Genomic DNA, 19791 nt, shown 5'->3' on the forward strand with positions numbered 1-19791 from the left:
CAAAAATAACTGCAGGACTTGGGACTTTGAGACCACTGTGGACATCTATACTTTATTTTTATTAAATAAAGATATGTTATGCACAATATTTCAGTTACACTACATTAAACGATAACTTTTATCCTAATTCTTAACAATTAAAAAAAAAGTGTCTTTAAAAACTATTGGAACACACTGCCTTTACCTATACAACAAATTTTATTTAACAATTTGAACATAAAAATAAAAATACATATTAATGTTTAATTCCTTAAAACATTGGCAAGTAGTCCCAGTTAAAAAACAAACAAACACTGCCTTAAAATAATTCTCTTCTTTCAAGTTCTCACCTGTATAGATTCTGGAGAGGTCGAGCAACTGTCCTCCCCTCTCTCTCTCTCTGTCAGTGACAGACCAGTTAAAGTTAAGAACATAGCTGTAATGAATTAAAGTAGCCTACTAAAATATGATAAAGTATGATGAGATATCATAGCTATTTGGCGCAAAACAACTTTGCTTTATTGGGAAAGGATAATTCTACTCCGGACGCGAGTGGCGCAACGCGACAAAAGAACCCAATAATCAGTTATGCTGTCCATATTTACATTCACAATTTGTAATTGTTTTAGTTATTATTATTATTATTAATAATAATATTTTATATGTATGCCTTGTCAATGTACCAAAGTGATAATTTCCGATTTTTTCATTCGATAATAAATCATAAATCGGTTAGTCTTGACTGTCAGCGCTGCGCTAAACGATTCAGCTCAGGTGTGTTCCGCGCTTCCGTCAAACGGTTCCGAACAGAACCGATGCGCGGGACTTGATGAAAGAGAGGAAGCGGACAGAAGAAGCAGTGAAGTGTAGCAACATCACTGACCTGTTCAGGGCTACAAGTGCAGGTCGTTTTGTCTTTATTAACCTAGTTGAGTATTAAACTGCTAGTATCTGTTAGGCTATTTGTAGCACCCCATTATCATCATTCAGAATGCTAAAGGACATAAGTATCGATTGTAAAGTTAACATTAAAACATTTAGCACAGACAGATATTCACATGGATTTATTGTACAGGGAGGGAGGGAGCTAGAGCAGACAGCAACACAAAAGTAATAGCTCACAGCCTAATAATTCAATAGTGTATTAGACTTTTTCAACAAATATATTGTACTAATTTTGACATTTAGGCACTTTAGGAATTGTGTTTTAATACCCTACCAGTCAAAAGGTTTTGATCAGTAAGATTTTTTAATGCTTTTTAAAGAAGTCTCTTCTGCTCACCAAGCCTTCATTTATTTGATCCAAAATACAGCAAAAACAGTAATATTGTGAAATGTTTTTATTAAAATGTAATTTATTCCTGTGATTTCAAAGCTGAATTTTCAGCATCATTACTCCAGTCTTCAGTGTCACATGAAACTATTGGAACACACTGCCTTTACCTATACAACAAATTTTATTTAACAATTTGAACATAAAAATAAAAATACATATTAATGTTTAATTCCTTAAAACATTGGCAAGTAGTCCCAGTTAAAAAACAAACAAACACTGCCTTAAAATAATTCTCTTCTTTCAAGTTCTCACCTGTATAGATTCTGGAGAGGTCGAGCAACTGTCCTCCCCTCTCTCTCTCTCTGTCAGTGACAGACCAGTTAAAGTTAAGAACATAGCTGTAATGAATTAAAGTAGCCTACTAAAATATGATAAAGTATGATGAGATATCATAGCTATTTGGCGCAAAACAACTTTGCTTTATTGGGAAAGGATAATTCTACTCCGGACGCGAGTGGCGCAACGCGACAAAAGAACCCAATAATCAGTTATGCTGTCCATATTTACATTCACAATTTGTAATTGTTTTAGTTATTATTATTATTATTAATAATAATATTTTATATGTATGCCTTGTCAATGTACCAAAGTGATAATTTCCGATTTTTTCATTCGATAATAAATCATAAATCGGTTAGTCAGAAATCATTCTATTATTCTGATTTGCTGCTCAGAAAACATTTTATTATTATTATTATGTTGAAAACGGATTCGATTTTTTTCAGGTTTCTTTGATGAATAGAAAGTTCAGAAGAACAGCATTTATCTGAAATAGTATTCTGATTTGCTGCTCCGAAAACATTTTATTATTATTATGTTGAAAACGGATTCGATTTTTTTCAGGTTTCTTTATAATAATAATAACAACAAATATGTTTCTTGAACAGCAAATCAGCATATTACAATTATTACTGAAGGATCATGTGACACTGAAGACTGGAGTAATTATGCTACGAGGATTTATTTAAAAAAAAAAATGTCAGGGGATTTTGATATTACCTTTGCTCCTGTAAACAAAAATGTGTTCTTACGAGACTGACATACCTGCTGTGTGGAGTGCTTTTTATGATGGATGGATGCACTTCACTGGACTTTTTTGGACTATTGAACTAATAATAATAACAACAAATATGTATTATAATAAAGGACTCCTGAAGCGAATTGATACATAAGAAAAATATCCATATTTAAAACTTTATAAACTGTAATCTCTAGCTTCCGCTAACTGTTGTACACGTGTACACACCAGAGTGGCGTTCCAGCGGATGATGTAGGATGTAGGCATAGCGTAAACCCAGAGGAGAGAGCAAAACAAAACACCAGTCACGAATTAGAAGTACAAAACGAGGATTTATTTAAAAAAAAAAATGTCAGGGGATTTTGATTTTACCTTTGCTCCTGTAAACAAAAATGTGTTCTTACGAGACTGGGGAAAAGGGAAAGGGAAGTGAAGGTGCAGTGCAAGAGAGAACCTTTAAATATTTTCCACGGCTCCAGACTAAGGATTTTTACCTTTTTGTGTTGGCCATACAAATAATAGGGTTGTCTGGTTTCAGAAATTGTTGAGGATGTATAGGCTATATACAGGAAATAAGGGGCCAAAATTGCACCTTTTGGGGTACAACAGCTTGTCACTGGAATAGGACCCTTAAAAGGACATATTTGTTCCCTTTTTTACCCCTAATACGTAGGCCTACAAATTAGTATCTTAAGGGTACGAATTACTACTCTTGAGGTACTAATATGTACGGTGTACTGCTACGGTGTCAAGCTGTTGTACCCCAAAAGGTACAATTTTGGCCCCCTTTTTTCAGTGTGGCCTGGATGAGTGTGAGATTTCCCGGCCTGAAATTGCGCCCCAGTCCGGCCCTGCTGTCTGGAATTAGTTTCATGAGGTGCCTTCGTGCAAAAACGCTGCCTGCAAAGTCATTGCCTCATATGGCAGCGAGGCAGCAAGTCAGCTGCCTGAGTTTTTGGATGCAGTCTCGAGTAAGTGGTACCGCACATGTGTTGAGCTCGTCTGTCCGCGCTCATCCGCGGTTGAGTATACTTTGAAAGCTGTGCGCGAGACGGAACGGAACGCGGAATGTGAAGTATACCCGGGCCTTTAGTCACATCACTTTCTTTTTTCCATACAATGAAAGTGAATGGAGGCAGCCACTGACCGTGACATCTCTGTTTGTGTTCCATATTTGGGTGATTTAATCCTTTGAAGGGATAGTTCACACAAAAATGAAAATTATACCATGATTTATGCTTTACTTTGCACCCTCAAGCTATCCTAGGTGTAAATGACTTTCTTCTATCAGACAAATGCAATCGGAGTTATTAAAAAAAATGTCCTGGCTCTTCCAAGCTTTATAATGGCAGCGCCCCAGACTGTGAGTAGTTAACAGCAGTATTTATGTGTTTCGGCATCTTTTTGATCAGTGACTGTCATCCCACTGAAGTCACTGCACAGTATGGTATAATATAGATCCTTTTTGTGCTTTATCAGTCTTAGATGACTTGTTCACAAATGCAAAGCAATAGTCGGTGCGTGGACTAATTGGCAGCACCCACGACCAAAGAAAAGCCGACAAGGAGTCGAAGGAACCTCGGGAATATCACCGGAGCTTTTTGTAAAGACAAGTGCTTTCGCTGAAGTGTGCAAGCCTGGATCGATAGGACTGGAATGTGGCTGTTTCGCCGGAGATTAGACTGTCGGACGAGTGAAGCCCAAGCACTGGACCGGGATCTGGGAGAAGCAGGATGCTGAACCGCGATCAGGGTGAGCGCATATCTGGACGCTTTGTTCAGAATGGATCGTGATGCCAAACGCGGGGTTGGTTTAAGCACACTGGCACAGTCCTTCATGCAAAAGACACGCGTGTCATTGTAAATGGCTGTACATCAGTAGCATATAGGACGATTTGCTTTGCGTGGTATGAACGCGATCATATCAAGAAAATAATGTCGTGGCCTACTTAGCTCGCGATGTCTTATCTGCACTCAGTCTAGATGAGTTTATGCATGAGATTTTGTAGTTCATTTACAAGAGCATATGTTATGACATCGGTATGGTTTACCGCAGTCCGTCTCTGTTTATATACTATATTCATTTACACGCAATAACGCACGGAAATCTCCATGCATGTGTTCATATTTGCGGGTAAAGTGAACATGACTTTGTTTACATGCAACATTTGGGCATTGACGTGCCAGACGAGACACGACTTGCCACATACTCACAAACAAACTTGAGTGCGACAGTCTCATGAACTTGGAAAGGCTTTTTGTTATTTGTTGGATGTATAGGGAATTCATGTCATTTTAGTATATCACCATATTAACATAATTTTCTTGCTCCAAAGAAAATAAAAGGTGGGATTGGAGATATCACCATACAGTTTCGCTGTCATAAGGAACCGAAAACTGGCTGTGCAAAAAAAAAAAACTTTGACAATATATTCTGATCTATTGTTAAACGTTACTATAACACCACAATAACTTAACATACAGTGCGAAACATAGAGCACAACAAGTGTAGCCTAGTCTGATTCCTGAAGGCATCCACTTGTGAACTAGTTCTTTTTAGTGAACTCAAAAAAAGAGCACAAGCAGTGCAGTCCGATTCCGGAACGAAGAACATTTTATGAGCCAATTCTTTTTATAATCATTTTATATTCAATAATGTTAGTTTTAAGTGAACTAAAACAAAGATTATTGGAATAGGCCTATGTTTTACATTTTAAACTACTTCAAAACTTAACATTTAATTAAATGTAATAGCTACTTGCCAATTGTTTGTAATTGTGAGTAAAATTCACAATTGTTTTTTTACAGTATATGGATCTCTAGAATGCCTGATTCTCACATTTTCCGGTAACAATTCTGAATAATGACTCACCAAAAGTGAAATTAGAGCCAGTATCATTCCAGTTTTTTTTTATTTCATATTTACAAACAGTGCTTTTCCTAAAGAAGAGTCAGTGATCTTGATAAGTGTCCTGTACATGTATATCCTCTTGATCTCCAAAAGAACATGATGTTATGTCAACAGTATACTGATGTCATGTTCGTTAGTTTTTTGTATGATCTTATCACCATGTCCTCCTCAGGTTCTTTGTTTGCTTTAGCCTGTGTTCCCTGGGAACATTTGGTATTGGCACATGTCACCCATCGATTGCAGTGGTACAGTAAAGCAGTAGTAGTAGCAGAGCACAAATGATGCCCCCAGGGCAGTCCCCATCATTTGTCCTGAATGTCAGCACACATATTGAATCAGAGTTAATTCATCATGCCTGGAGAGACTGTTCCTGTTGAGACTGCGTCACACTTAGCAGAGCTATCATGTGACACCAACAGATTTGAGTGTTTTTGAATGGGTGGGAGCTTATCATTGCTATGCTTAGGTTACTATGATTGGCACCTGGTATATTATTGATTATGCCTTGGGTCTGCTGTCAGGTGTTAGCATAATTAATGTTGATAAATGTTTAATTTGTATTGATTTGGGTTGTCAATATGGACATCAGATAAGGGATCACACTCAAGTACGGTAGCTTCAATTCACACGTGCCATTTCAATCAATGCAGTAATCAAGTGCGTATATCAGGCCCTTTAATGCAAAATCCAGTCATTTCAATAGGAATCCATACAATGAGGGTGAAATATTTCCCCACACAGATTTCACAGAGGGTTCAAATTGGTCACGTAGATTTGCCTATTGACAATAGACAATGGACCTTTTTGCGGCTGTGAAATTTTACAGAAGCTTCACTAATGAAAGCGCATCTTTAGTCTTCATTTTTGCATGACAATTATTTTTCAATGATTGGATGCATTTAACCGAAACACATATTTCTCATGTAGTTGTTTGTACCACCATAATTTGACACATATTGATGTGGTTTAGCTCTGTTTACGCTGGCTCAAATTCTATGAACACAGAAACAGAGAAAGGTATTTTCCCCGGATGCAATGTATGATGAACAGACAGATCCATTGTCCTGCAGGCCTCTAGCTAGTTGATCACATCAGAGTCTCTCCTCCTTGTGTGTGCCACATGGGGATCCTTTTGATCCATGTGCAAATCACCAAAAGAATTGCGTTCTTTTGATGTCCACCAACTCTTAACAAATATATGACTCGCAGAACTTTTTATGATGGGAAAAAGAGATTTCAAGTTAAATAGGAGTAACGCAATTTCAGCACAAAGGAAAAATGAACTCATTGCTTTAAATTAAGAAGTCCCAATCATGTTTATCCCCATGTTATGAAACAGTTGTACTGGTTGCGGAACAGATTATGTGTTAATTTCTGCGTGTTAGTGAAATGGGTGTTTGAGGATCCTGTAATAGCGTTATAGGGTAATAATGAACAAAATGATGGAGTGAAATAGTGTATGCAGCGAAGTCACAGGTGGTTAGATGGAGGCATTCCTTAAACTCTGAATGAACACAACAGAAGAGCTAAAAACAAAAAGACTGAGAGGTGCTATGGAGTTGGTGCTGAAGAAAAGACAAACGTGTGCATAGAGGGTGGAGGGCATTGAGGTCATAATACTAATAATCCACTCAGCACAAGCCACATGTACTGCAGAATCTTATTAAATACCAGCGTGCACAAACACACTTGTTGAACTAGCATCACACTTGCATTGTCACCATTGCATTGTTATGAAAACAGTTACTTGTTATTGGATGGGACATTTCTGGAACGTTATAAATAGTCATTTATGAAATAACTATGGACAAGGGTACAAAGGACAAGGCTAGACGGCAATGTTAATTTGATGCAAATGAAAGCAAGCTCTGTGGGATGTAAGTACAGTCGGTTTCAAAAGTTGTTCTGTTGAGAATCTTAGTGTAGATTGTTCAGCCAACAGAACATAAAAAAATACTATGATGTCCCAATCAGGTTTTTTGTCCCCCACCGGTCCGATCCGAGTCATTGGATGTTGACTATCTGCCGATACTAAGTCCCGATCCGATACTTGTAAATTCCTAGTGTTTGGTGCACAATTCAGGTATACATTAAAGTTATTAAAATCAATCCAATATTTGTGTAGAGAGTAAAAGTAATATGTATATAGGCAGGGTTATAAAACTCTCTCTCTCTCTCTCTCTTAAAGGTAAAAAACTGAAGATATGTTTAGCGTTTTACGCACATTTGAGTGTCGTCTTTTCCTTTTAATGGCGGTTGGCAAATCTACTGGAAGGCAAATACTGCAACCTACTGCACGTCACTGGCATGACAGCTGATGTAAAAAATACGGATCATGCTTAGGAGAGCTGATACCATCAGTTAAAATGCTTGATCCTTGAGAACGGCTCGGGACATCCCTAAAAAAAGAGTTTTTCTATGAAAATTTCAGTGGACTTAAAGGGATAGTTTACCTTAACATGAAAATTCTGTCATCGTTTATTCACCCTAACCATCACTTATTCCAAAACTATCACTTTCTTTCTTCTGTGGTACATAAAATAAGATATTTTGTGAAATGATATTGGTGGTAACCAAAGCTATTTGGTTATCAGTATTCTTCAGAATATCTTCTTTTGTGTTCCACAGAAGAAAAGATTTGAAACAACATGACGATGTGTAAACGATGATTTCATTTTGGGTGAATTATCGCTTTAAGACATCAAAACTGTACTGGAATAGACTTCAGTATTTCTATTCTTTATAGATTGTTTTCATTTGTATAAGGTTTGTATAACAGAAATATGGTGTCTCCCCAACTAAGGTCCATTGTGATGCTTTGCTTGGAAAGAATCAAATTGTTCATGTCCGTTTTCCTGCAATAAGTTATTATTTGGCAATGGCATGCTGTAAAAGAACCTGTAATGATACAGAATAGTGTATTTCAGTCTGATTCAGATTTTATGAAACCTTAAATAAACTCAATGCACCAGGGATCTGATGTCCTTCTGGTTATTAGACTAGTAGCATTCCCATCTAAGGCCTGTCATCACTGATCAAGTCTGTTTACTACAAAACTCTTCCCTAGCTGACTGTGATATTCAATGGTCTGCGCAATGCCATAACTTATTTGTGTTGAGTTGTAGTAGAATAGCCACAAAAGCTTTTGTTTAGCTCCCTGTCAGAGCCAAGCATTGTAGTGAAATCTGGTGTGGTAATCTGAGGAAAGCCTGTTTCTTTTTTTTCATGTTAGGTAGATGTCATGTGCGTTAAATCCGTAACCTCATCCTGTTGGCCTGGAATGATCTGGTTTAATCCTTTTAGGATTGCCTCTGAACATTCATTTGACAACCATATATTAAATTTAACACATTGTCCATCATTGTTACTTTTAAGGATAAAGTAGCCACCAAACTGGACACACTTTGGGCCTTGAAAACTATGCATCAGCATAAAGAAAATGCGTAAAATGCTAAATTTGTTGTTATATTATCAACATTTTTTTCAGACGATTCCAGCCCATAGTAAGCATTGTTTTGCATGTGTGTCTCTCTCGTTTTCCATTGATGTGACCTCTCTTTTTTTAACTGTAGTTGGCCTCACGTGACCATCCCTGTGGGTACAATTACAACTCTGACGCCAGAGGAACCTGAATTCAATCCAGAAGTCACAAGGTTTCTGTAATGACAGATTGTTTTCATTACCAGTGGTAGTTCGATGCGTGATTAGAGTGATAGACCCTGTTAAAAGGAAATTGATATGCCTGTCTACTGTTTTAATTTGTTCGTTTTGTATTTTGTTTTGTGTTTTTCCTTGTTGTTGTTTTTGTTTTGTTTTTTGTTGTTTTATTTAGTTTTTTGTTTTGTCCAGATAGTTATTTATTTTTTTAACTATTTACATCTGTGGCTTTTGCTTTGAAGTTGTCTTTGTTGTTTTGAAGTTGTCTTTGTTGTTTTGATGCAATGTGTTTCCTGTAGACTAAGCCATGTGGTGTCAAGAGTATGACCTCATTGGAGCCTTGTCGTGCTGGGAGGCCCAGAGTTTGGTTGTTTGAAACTACAGCAGGAGGTTAATTTCCTTGTCATTCAGAGAAAAAAGTTATTGTTGTTAAAATAAGTTCTTGTCCACATTCATGCATTTTGGTCAAATTTGTTAAACTCCGTCTGAAGAGTTGTGAAACGTTTCATCTGATTCCATTTTCTAGTTCTCTGCACAACCAGGCTGTGGGTTCCTTTCAGCTTACGTCAGCAGATACTGCAGGCGACACATGAACAGAATGAGCGTAGCATGACTGATCCATTATGAAGGAGTTATGCAAGAGAGGGTTCCATCTCTTATTCTTCCCTACACACACTTTCACCCTCTTCCTAATCAGTTCTTCTATTCTTCACATTATATTCCCCTCTCAGTCTCTTACACTCTAAAAAAAAAATCATCACGTCTTCGCCCTCTCTTTTGTCTTGCTCATTGCCTTTCATCACAAATTGTTTCCTCCTTTTTTTTATTCTGTTCTCTCTATTCTCTACCCGGCTTTCTTCCGCTGGCAGTGTTCCAGGTTCATCCACCCACACACACACACACACACACGCACATTCACTCACACTGATCTTTTCCGGAGTGGAATTCTGTTACTCCACGCTGGGTGTTTGGCAGTGTCCAAAACGCAATGGGATGAAAGAAAAACAGCCCCTGCAGTGTTTGGACGAGACGGCAGACTATTTTAGTAGCAGCCTGTGCCAAAGTGCACCTTCTAATTCATGAAAATAGGAAAATCTGCTAGTGGTGGGTTATCATTATGATTGTGGTGGTGTGTTGGGCGCTATCTAGACAATGTGTGGATGAGACTCTGCTTCCATGTCTGTGCAAATACGGATATAGAGTGTTTGCATGTATTTTTAAATTGATTAAAACAGAGAAAACGTGTATGTTTGTGTAAGGAAAAGATGTAGTTTTGGCATCTTTGTGAGGAAGTGATTTAAGCTTAAAGCTGGACAGATGCTTTTCAGACATTCTGCAGCACACCAAGGCTAGGACACAGTATGGAACAAAACAGAGAGTGTGCGAGTCCAGAAAGTATGCATTTCATGAGCAAAACTGGATAGAAAGTTGGCAAAGAAGACAAACAACTCTAGAGGCTATAGGGCTGGGCGATAAAGGCTAAAATTCATATCTCTGTATTTTTTGGCCGATTTGCGATTATACTGTATATATCTCTGTGTTTTTGTAATATTTAATATATATTTCACATACCACCCAATGTTGTCCAATGAAACAATACGTATTAAAGGCTCTGAAAACAAATGAAGTTAATGTAACCATGTAAGCCTGTATGATGTGCAAAAAAGGGTTAAAACCACATTTCATTCTAACATTATAACATTGCAATCTAAAAACAAAAATAATGCTTTTAAAGCAGAAGTCAAATTTACTAAACTAAAAATGAAAATAAATAAAAGCAAAAGCACAGACTTGTATTAGGCTGTTTTGATTAGGCTACCTTATTACAGTCACTTTACAGTTAGTGCTATCATATAAATACACTTACTTAATTTTTTCAGTTAGAGTGTTTTCAGCTTGTTTATTTTCATATAAAAATACAGCATGCAGTAGCATCAAACAATGGTATAAACATCATTCAATGTAAATTGTGATAATGGTAATTAATAATCGCAATTACAATTTCAAGGGAATAATCGACAATCATAATCGTGCAGCCCTAGTTTAGCGGCGAATCGCAAAGCAGAAGGCTCATGCACTTCTGACAACAAAATATAAATATTTCCACGACTTTCTAACATTTACAGATGGAGGATATACATGTGACATGTAAGTTATGCATTAAGGAAAACAGCACATCTCAAACACATTAAACAGCGCTTCTCTTTCAGCGGCACACGCAGCCTTTCTGTCAGAGCCGCTTTAAACTCAAACTATAAACTATCTTGAGTTTTGTTTAAAGCCCTTAATATAAAGCTTGTCACATGTTTAGAACAAGCTGGATTATGCACTTTCTCCGCAGCAGCTCAGTCTGTGTCCTCTGTTATATTTTTCAGATGCGCTCGTATCAAACTACTGTATATCGATATAAATGGTATTGCTTCATACCATATCGCTTATAAAGAATATATTGTACAAACTCAATATACCGCCCAGCCCTAGAGGCTAGATAAGATATGCAATACAATAAGAGAAAACTATGATCTTGTTGAAGGGTGATGCATCAGAACCCTGTGCTCTGATGAACATACACACTGTTCCACCCATCAGCCAAATTATTCACGAACTGAATGCTTTCCAAACACGACATTGCCTAAAGCACGCACACACATACTCGCAATATAATCTGTAGCCAACGCATGCTGACAGTGCTGTAGGTGGGTTACTTCATAGATGTTTGGAGTTGGGTGTGGGTGACTAAGGGAGTCGTGAGAGAATGTAGCCCACAGACAAGGCCCTGCTGCTGGGTAAGACAGGACAGCTTGTAGAGGGTGTAGCAGTTGGTGCCGGATCTGTTTCTGCACTCACATAGTGCCACTCATTCAATACATCATCAATCATGTACAAACAAATGACGATGGCATAGTTATTCATGCATGAATCAGTTGCCCTTTTGGTTTTCAATGGGGACATATTCCATATTCCAGTACTGACTGTTATTATTATTTTTTTTATATAATTATATGATGTTAATTCTACACTTATGATAATATCGTTAATAATCCAGTGATAGTAATTTATCTGGTTGACACGCCAACATAATAGGTGGCGGTATTGCACCTTAAAGCTAGTTGCTACCCGTCATTAACATGGGAAGAAGTCAAAGATGAATTTGACTAATAGCATTATTTATTTAATTAAAAGGTCTATATATATCGCAATAATATTATCGCAAATTCTTTTGGCCACAATAACCTGTTGTGAAAACCTAATATCATGGCAGTCCTACTTTTTTTCCCCCCACATACAAGTCCACCTATAAACTAAAAAGTTATTTTGATTTACCTGATTACGTTACACCTTCTCTGACTTTTAGTATTAAAGGGATAGTCCATCCAAATCTGAAATTTCTGTCATCATTTATTCATCCTCAAATTGTTTCAAACCTGTATGAGTTTATTTCTTGCGTGGAACATAAAAGACGATGTTTTGAAGAATGTCGCTGGTCCCCATTGACATTCATAGTATGAAACAAATACTGTGGAAGTCAATGGGGGACCAGCAACTGTTTGGTTAACGTTTTTCAACATATTTTGTGTTCAGCAGATAAAGAAGGGTGAGTAAATAATGACAGAATGTATATTTTTGTGTGACCTAACCCTTTAAATACGTTTAAATATTTTCCCTAATATATCTTTAAGAATTAATAAATGTAGTTCACACTGCCACTCATCAGAAAAGAGCTAGTTACTGAATACTGAATAGGCGTTGATTTGATATGTGGGAAGAAGTATGTAAATGTGTTCATGGTTTTAATGTCAATAACGTGACTTATTCTAAATGACACATTTTTGTAGCTTAGTTTTCATAAATGGTCTTTGCAGACTAGGGAGGGAGTGAATTGGGAATATTGCCATATGCTGAGCATATCAAAGTCTTTTATTTCAAAGAAGCCTGAAAATTTCTGTTTTCACAAAATGTCCTCTTTAAACATGTTTTCTTTTCTGTGTTAAGTTGAAAGGTTAGAACCGCTTACAACAGGAGTTAAACCAGAGAATTTCTTGTAGGAGGTGGCAACATCTCCATCTGTAAAGTGTTGAGCTATATTTGCACTAAAGCATTGACTTCCATTCAGAACAGCCACTCATCTCCCTGTTGGATGTTACACTTTTTTTTTTTGACTGGGAAGGCTGGACTATTTCAGTTTACCGGAAGAATTATGGGTATGGAAGGGAAAATGAACAAAACAAAGATTTAATCTCATTGAGTGGTCAGCTTTTACATAAAATGGTGAAAGATAAATTGGATGGTTGTTTGAACATGTTATCTGAGATAGAATGGACCGGGTGGCTAATGTTGGACCAGCGGATGATGAATCATATAGTGTTTGTCAGTAATCTGATTATGTTGTTGCTCTGAAGGACAGATAAACACAAGAGTGTGACTGTGAGGTAAATCAAAGTGCGTTAAGATGAGAAACTGAAGCACAAGTGTCTGAATCCACTAAAACACCTTCAGGGAAGGAAGATGGGGAATGCCATGCCTCTCAGTTTAAATGGAAAGAAGTGCAAGTTGAGGTAAACGACCACAGTATATTTAGACCCAATAATTAATGAGCTTTACAGAAGAACAGCAAGGGAAGAAGGAACAAAATACAGTGGGGAGGATAGGAACTGAGCAAAAGGAAGGCAAACAGAAACAATAGAACAATTTGAAGCCAGACAAGCCTAACAGCTGTGTCAGATTAGATAACCATGGTTACAGTGTCCATCTCAGTGGCCAACAGCAGGCGGGGCAAGACTCTCCAGAGGTCATGATATCACCATGACCAATAAAGAGGTGTTGTCTATTTGAATGTGGTCATCCATGTGACCTCAGGTAACCTCTGTAAAGTAACAAAGTCAGAAAGTATCAGAATTCACAGCTGTTTAAAGTGTTAGTTCACCCAAAAATAAAAATTAGCCTGTGTTTTACTCACCCTCGAAGCATCCTAGGTGTATATGACTTTCTTCTTTCAGACAAATCCAGTCGGAGTTATATAAAAAATTGTCCTGGCTATTCCAAGCTCTATCATTGCAGTCAGCGGGTGTTGCAGTTGAACAGTCCACAAGTCGTCAAATAAAGCGCACGCATCCATAAGGGTGCAACGGATCGTAGATTATCCGTGATCCGTACGGTTCAGGCTGCACGGTTCGGCACGCATGTGATTCGCGGATTAACTGTTAAGTTTAACCATCATAGAGTTAAAGTTTATCATTTGCACATGTTTTGTCTTGCCAGTTTACACATTCAAGCAATTTTAACTCGCGCACTGTTTTCTGTGCGCTCAGCCACTGCCACGCACATGCAGAGAGAGACTGCGCGTGAACACCGAATTGATTCTTCTTTCACATACACACAAAGTTATGTTTAAATACCTGTTTTGGCAAGTATTCTAGTAAACACAGTCAGTTATGTCTTAAGTGAACGTAAACAGCTGAGAAAAAAAACGGATTTGTGTCAGTATTAGGTCCGTGCATTTGGTCTTAAAGAGACAGCAGCCAATAAATACCTGTTTCTGTCTGCTAATCAAATAACTCCACAGGTTTAACAAAGATTAATCTGTATTTAACTTGTGCAGTGAGCACTGTTGTGTTATTTTACACTTAATTATTACATTTCTGCACCTTGTATTATTACTAACTTTATTAGGCTAGTAGTTTTTGCTGTGGTATAGAAGTACTTAAAGTAAGCTTTCAATAATTTTTTATTTTTTTTGCTTATCTGAAAAATGATCTGATCCGTGATTCAAAATCCGTAATATGATCCGAACCGTGAGTTTTGTGATCCGTTGCACCACTACGCGTTCATAATAAAACGTCCCTCACACGGCTCCAGGGGGTGAATAAAGGCCCGGCGGATGACGCAGAAAGTATGCGCAGCGTGCGTGCCTCTAAGATATGCTAGTCTCGCAAGTTTGTTTATAGGAGCAAAGGAAGCAAAGTTTCCTTACTTTAGCAAAGGAAAACCAGTCTCCTCTTGGTTTATATCGAAATCCTCTGACATTCTTCTTTACAAATCCTCGTTTTGTACTTCTAATTAGTGACCGGTGTTTTGTTTTGTACTCTCTCCGCATTCGTCACTAATCACGCAACGCCGGCGTACTACGTCATCCGCCGGAACGGCTTCCGCGTATGACAGAAACCGGAAGTGAGAGAAAAGTGTTTATTACGTTTGAAATATGGATATTTTTCTTACAAAAACACATGGTTTCACTGCAGGAGGCCTTTTTTCACCCCCGGAGCCGTGTGAGGCACGTTTTATGCGCGCGCTTTATTTGACGACTTGTGGACTGTTCAACTGCAACACCCGCTGACTGCAATGATAGAGCTTGGAATAGCCAGGAAAATTTTTACTATAACTCCGACTGGATTCATCTGAAAGAAGAAAGTCATATACACCTAGGATGCCTCGAGGGTGAGTTAAACACAGGCTAATTTTAATTTTTGGGTGAACTAACCCTTTAACTCATTTCACCGTCACCAGAGACCAGTAAAAGAATGGAGATAACGTTAACACTTTAGTATAGGGACCAATTTTTAGTATTTAAAGGGTTAGTTCACCCAAAAACAAAAATTAGCCCATAAATTACTCACCCTCAAGGCATCCTAGGTGTATGACTTTCTTCTTTCAGACGAATCCAGTCGGAGTTATTTAAAAAATGGATCTTTCAAGCTGTTTAATGCCAGTCAGCGGGTGTTGCAGTGCATCAGTCCAAAAGAAGGGAAATAAAAAGCACCCATCCATAGTAAAAAGTGTCTCACACGGCTCCGGGGATGAACAAAGGCCTCCTGTAGCGAATCGATGCGTTTTTGTAATAAAAATATCCATATTCAAAACGTAATAATCACTTTAATGTTGCTTGCGCCAACAGTTGTACACTGAAGCAGCTCCGGGAGGATGACATAAGATGTCGGCGTTGCGCATGCGCCGGTGAGTCTCGTGAACACCAACGCTTGTTTACAGGAGCAAAGGAAGCAAAGTTTCCTTACTTTAGCAAAGGAAAACCAGTCTCCTCTTGGCTTATATCGAAATCCTCTGATATTCTTCTTTATAAATCCTCGTTTTGTACTTCTAATTCGTGACCATTGTTTTGTTTTGATCTCTCCCCTGCGTTTCCACGTTCGTCACTTCTGAGTGGCACATGCGTAACGCCGACATCTTATGTCATCCTCCCAGAGCTGTTACAGTGAGCGCAAACTAGATTAAATTGATTATTACGTTTTAAATATGGTTATTTTTCTTACAAAAACACATCGATTCGCTACAGGAGGCCTTTGTTCACCCCCCGGAGCCGTGTGAGACACTTTTTATTATGGATGGGCGCTTTTTATTTCACTTCTTTTGGACTGAAGCACTGCAACACCCGCTGACTGCCATTAAACAGCTTGGAAGATCAAAGTCAATTTTTAATATAACTCCAACTGGATTCATCTGAAAGAAGAAAGTCATATACACCTAGGATGCCTTGAGGGTGAGTAATTTATGGACTAATTTTCATTTTGGGGTGAACTAACCCTTTAACTAGTTGCTTATTAGCATGCCTATTATTAACATATTGGCTGTTTATTGGTAATTATAAAGCACAGATTCTGCATGGCTGTATTCTACGTCCCTAATCCTACCCAATACCTAACCTTAAGAACTACCTTACTAAGTATTAATTAGCAGCTAATTAGGAGTTTATTAAGGCAGAAGTTGTAGTTAATGATTTGTTAATAGTGAGAATTGGACCTTAAAATAAAGTGTGACTGAGATAACTGTGGGGTTTGTATTTAGCTTTGCACATAAGTAAATTAAGTCTCTTATGCTCCCTGAGGATGCATTTTTTTAAATCAAAAATACAGTCAAAACAGTTATATTGTGAATTATTATTGCAAAATCAAATCTTTGAACACATTTTTAAATAAAATATATAAAATTATATATACAGTGTGTATGTGTGTATATACAGTGGGTACGGAAAGTATTCAGACCCCCTTAAATTTTTCACTCTTTGTTATATTGCAGCCATTTGCTAAAATCATTTAAGTTAATTTTTTTTCCATTTTTTTTTTCCCATCATTATTACATTTTCTTGGTTTTTTTATTTATCTAAACACTGTTCATTTTCTAGCGTGTAAAGTGAATTATGGGATTGTTTGAAAGCTTTTTACTTTCAGTAACAGTCATTTTGAAGGGCCATCCTGAGGGAGTTGTACACACATCTGTATAAAAACAAATGTTTTTTGATGGTATTGCCACTTGCCTGTGATGGCTTACATACATTATTCTGAATTCCTAATTCATTATAAACTACAGTACAGTTACCATGGATCACTTTCCATTCACGCCGCCTCTTTTCTCATTTCATTCTCCATAAAAAAATGCTAGTCTGCTGAGTAAAACAAAAATCATTTGTCTTCCCCAAACATTTTTCCATATGTCAGTCTCTAACTGTCTTTAAATAACAAACTTTGACTCTGTGACTTAATTAGTCTAGCAGCTTCTTGTGTACTCCGATGTGAGTTAAAGCATTTAGGAGAGCAGTAGTGTATGTCTGTGTAAGCATGAATGAGGGTATGGTGGTCAGTTTATTTGAGTTCCTCAGGTTAGGATAATGAAGCTACAGCAACACTTAGAAAAGCTCCACGAGCTAGAATGCCTCTGATTGGCTCCTGGTCTGTTGCTATGGAGGTGGAGGCTGCCTTTCTATTGGTTAATACTGCCTGGCCCTGAGCTGGTAAGGTTTGCATCCTTTCATTGTTATGGTCACAGACAGGAAGTGGAAGGTCATTATTGTTGGACATCTGACTGGATAGGGTGATCTATTGATGTATAATGAGGAAAACATGGTGGCTGTCTTTCTCTCTGTGCCGGATTGCAGTTTGGTTTGGCAGGGATTCTCTGCCACGTGAGGGGTTGACGTAAACCGAGCTTTGATTATACCTAAGTTAAAGATAATTACTAAGGCATGTGTTTTGTATGACAGAGCAGGGGAGAAAATAGGGAGGCAGTGTAAGCGAATGAAGAATGTTCTCACGTTCAACTTGGACTTCATGGGGAATTATGGGCTATGGATATACAGCACTATAGTTTCATAATCTACTCCTCAGTGGCTTTTCTGAATGACTAGTCCAGGGATGGCGAACTCCGGTCCTGGAGAGCCGCAGTCCTGCAGAGTTCAGCTCCAACCCTGATAAAAACTCATCTGCCTGTAGCTTCCTAGTAACCCTTCAGGCCTTGATTAACATGTTCAGGTGTGTTTGATTAGGGTTGAAACAAAACTCTGCAAGGCTGCGGCTCTCCAGGACCGACGTTCGCCACCCCTGGACTAGTCTGTCTCAAGGAAGCGCAGTATAATTAAGTTGTTTAGGGCCATGCCCACCAGATCAGACGTGTTTCGTACAATGCATTTCTGCATTCAGAAACAGCACAGCTGTAAATAACGCTACAGAATGGAAAAGAAAGCAGCACAGCTTTTAAGGCTATTGTGGCGTTGCTTTAAAGGAGACAAAGTTAGAGAGACATCTTTATTTTTTTTTATATAAGTGACTTGATTTAGTCAATAAATTATTCATTATCACTATTCAACTATAGTAGTCAATTGACTGCAATAACGATGTCTGATTATTAATGAATTGTCCTTTCAGGCATTCTTTTTAGAAGCAGTTGCATAAGTTCAAATGACCAGTCTGAATTATTTGTTCAAGAATTAAGCCGAATCAGTTCAAGCAATAGTAGGATTATTGGGAATGGATTTTTTGAAATGTCCGACTTTAATGGTCTGAGTTACTGTAATGGTCAAATAATAGTACAGCATACTGGAAATATGTTTATGATCTGATTTAATCATTTTCTTTATCCAAACGTATAAAATAAGTGGTTATTAAAATGAGTAAAAACCTTTCAACTAAGAGATGTAAAATTAATTTTAGTATTTATTGCAAATGCAAAGGATTTTAGGTTCTTAATGGCTATTTTTAAAGGGGTCATATGATGCTGCTAAAAAGAACATTATTTTGTGTATTTGGTGAAATGAAATGTTTTTATGCGGTTTAAGGTTAAAAAAACACATTATTTTCCACATACTGTACTTATTGTTTCTCCTCTATGCCCCGCCTTTCTGTAATGCGTAGATTTGTACAAAGCTCATCGGTCTGAAAAGCAAGGTGTGCTCTAATTGGTCAGCTATCCAGTGCATTGTGATTGGCCGAATACCTCAAGCGTGTGACGGAAATGTTACGCCCCTTACCATATTGTGATGCCCTGTCCGGCCAGAGCGATGAGACAAAAACATTAAAACCCATTATAAACGAGGCATTTGTTGCATCCAGTGGGGACATAATTACGGATTATAATGACTTATACTGTTTTTTTTACGCACTGCACTGCATTGCATCGCGCCGCTTAAACATAAAACCATGTATGTATTTGTGATCAGAGAAATGACAAACAACAAACGCTACTCTACACTGCTCAAAACTCGCGTTTGAATCATCAGTGGCAAATTCTTTAAAGTGGTCATATGATGCGATTAAACTTTTTCCTTTCTCTTTGGAGTGTTACAAGCTCTTGGTGCATAAAGAAGATCTGTAAAGTTGCAAAGACTAAAGTCTCAAATCCAAAGAGATATTCTTTATAAAAGTTAAGAGTCAGCCACGCCTACCTAAAACGGCTCATTCTAACACGCCCCCACATATCTACGTTGCTATGTGGGAAGATTTGCATAACGCCGCCCAAATGTTCAGAAAGAAGATGTAACTTTTATTCTCGCTGTAGTTTTGTTGTTTCCGCCGCCATGTCGTAAAGACGCTGTGTGCTTCGTTGTGAAAGCGAAACTACTTTGTTTGGGCTTCCAAAAGAGGACGATATCTGCTTCCTCATGCCTGGA

The 19791-nt window shown here is 37.8% G+C and overlaps 1 protein-coding gene across 1 annotated transcript in view; it reads left to right on the forward strand.

Moving 5' to 3' along the window:
* Positions 1-19791, forward strand: part of LOC107566325 (transmembrane protein 198-B-like) — a 45710-nt gene that overhangs the window by 9985 nt on the left and 15934 nt on the right. The window contains exon 2 of the mRNA XM_016251744.1: positions 3686-4085. The gene's annotated coding sequence lies outside the window, so the exon portion shown is untranslated. The remainder of the gene's footprint in view (positions 1-3685; positions 4086-19791) is intronic.

The sequence above is a fragment of the Sinocyclocheilus grahami genome, unplaced genomic scaffold, assembly GCF_001515645.1.
Source record: "Sinocyclocheilus grahami isolate Dianchi unplaced genomic scaffold, SAMN03320097.WGS_v1.1 scaffold1069.1, whole genome shotgun sequence".
Classification (NCBI taxonomy): domain Eukaryota; kingdom Metazoa; phylum Chordata; class Actinopteri; order Cypriniformes; family Cyprinidae; genus Sinocyclocheilus; species Sinocyclocheilus grahami.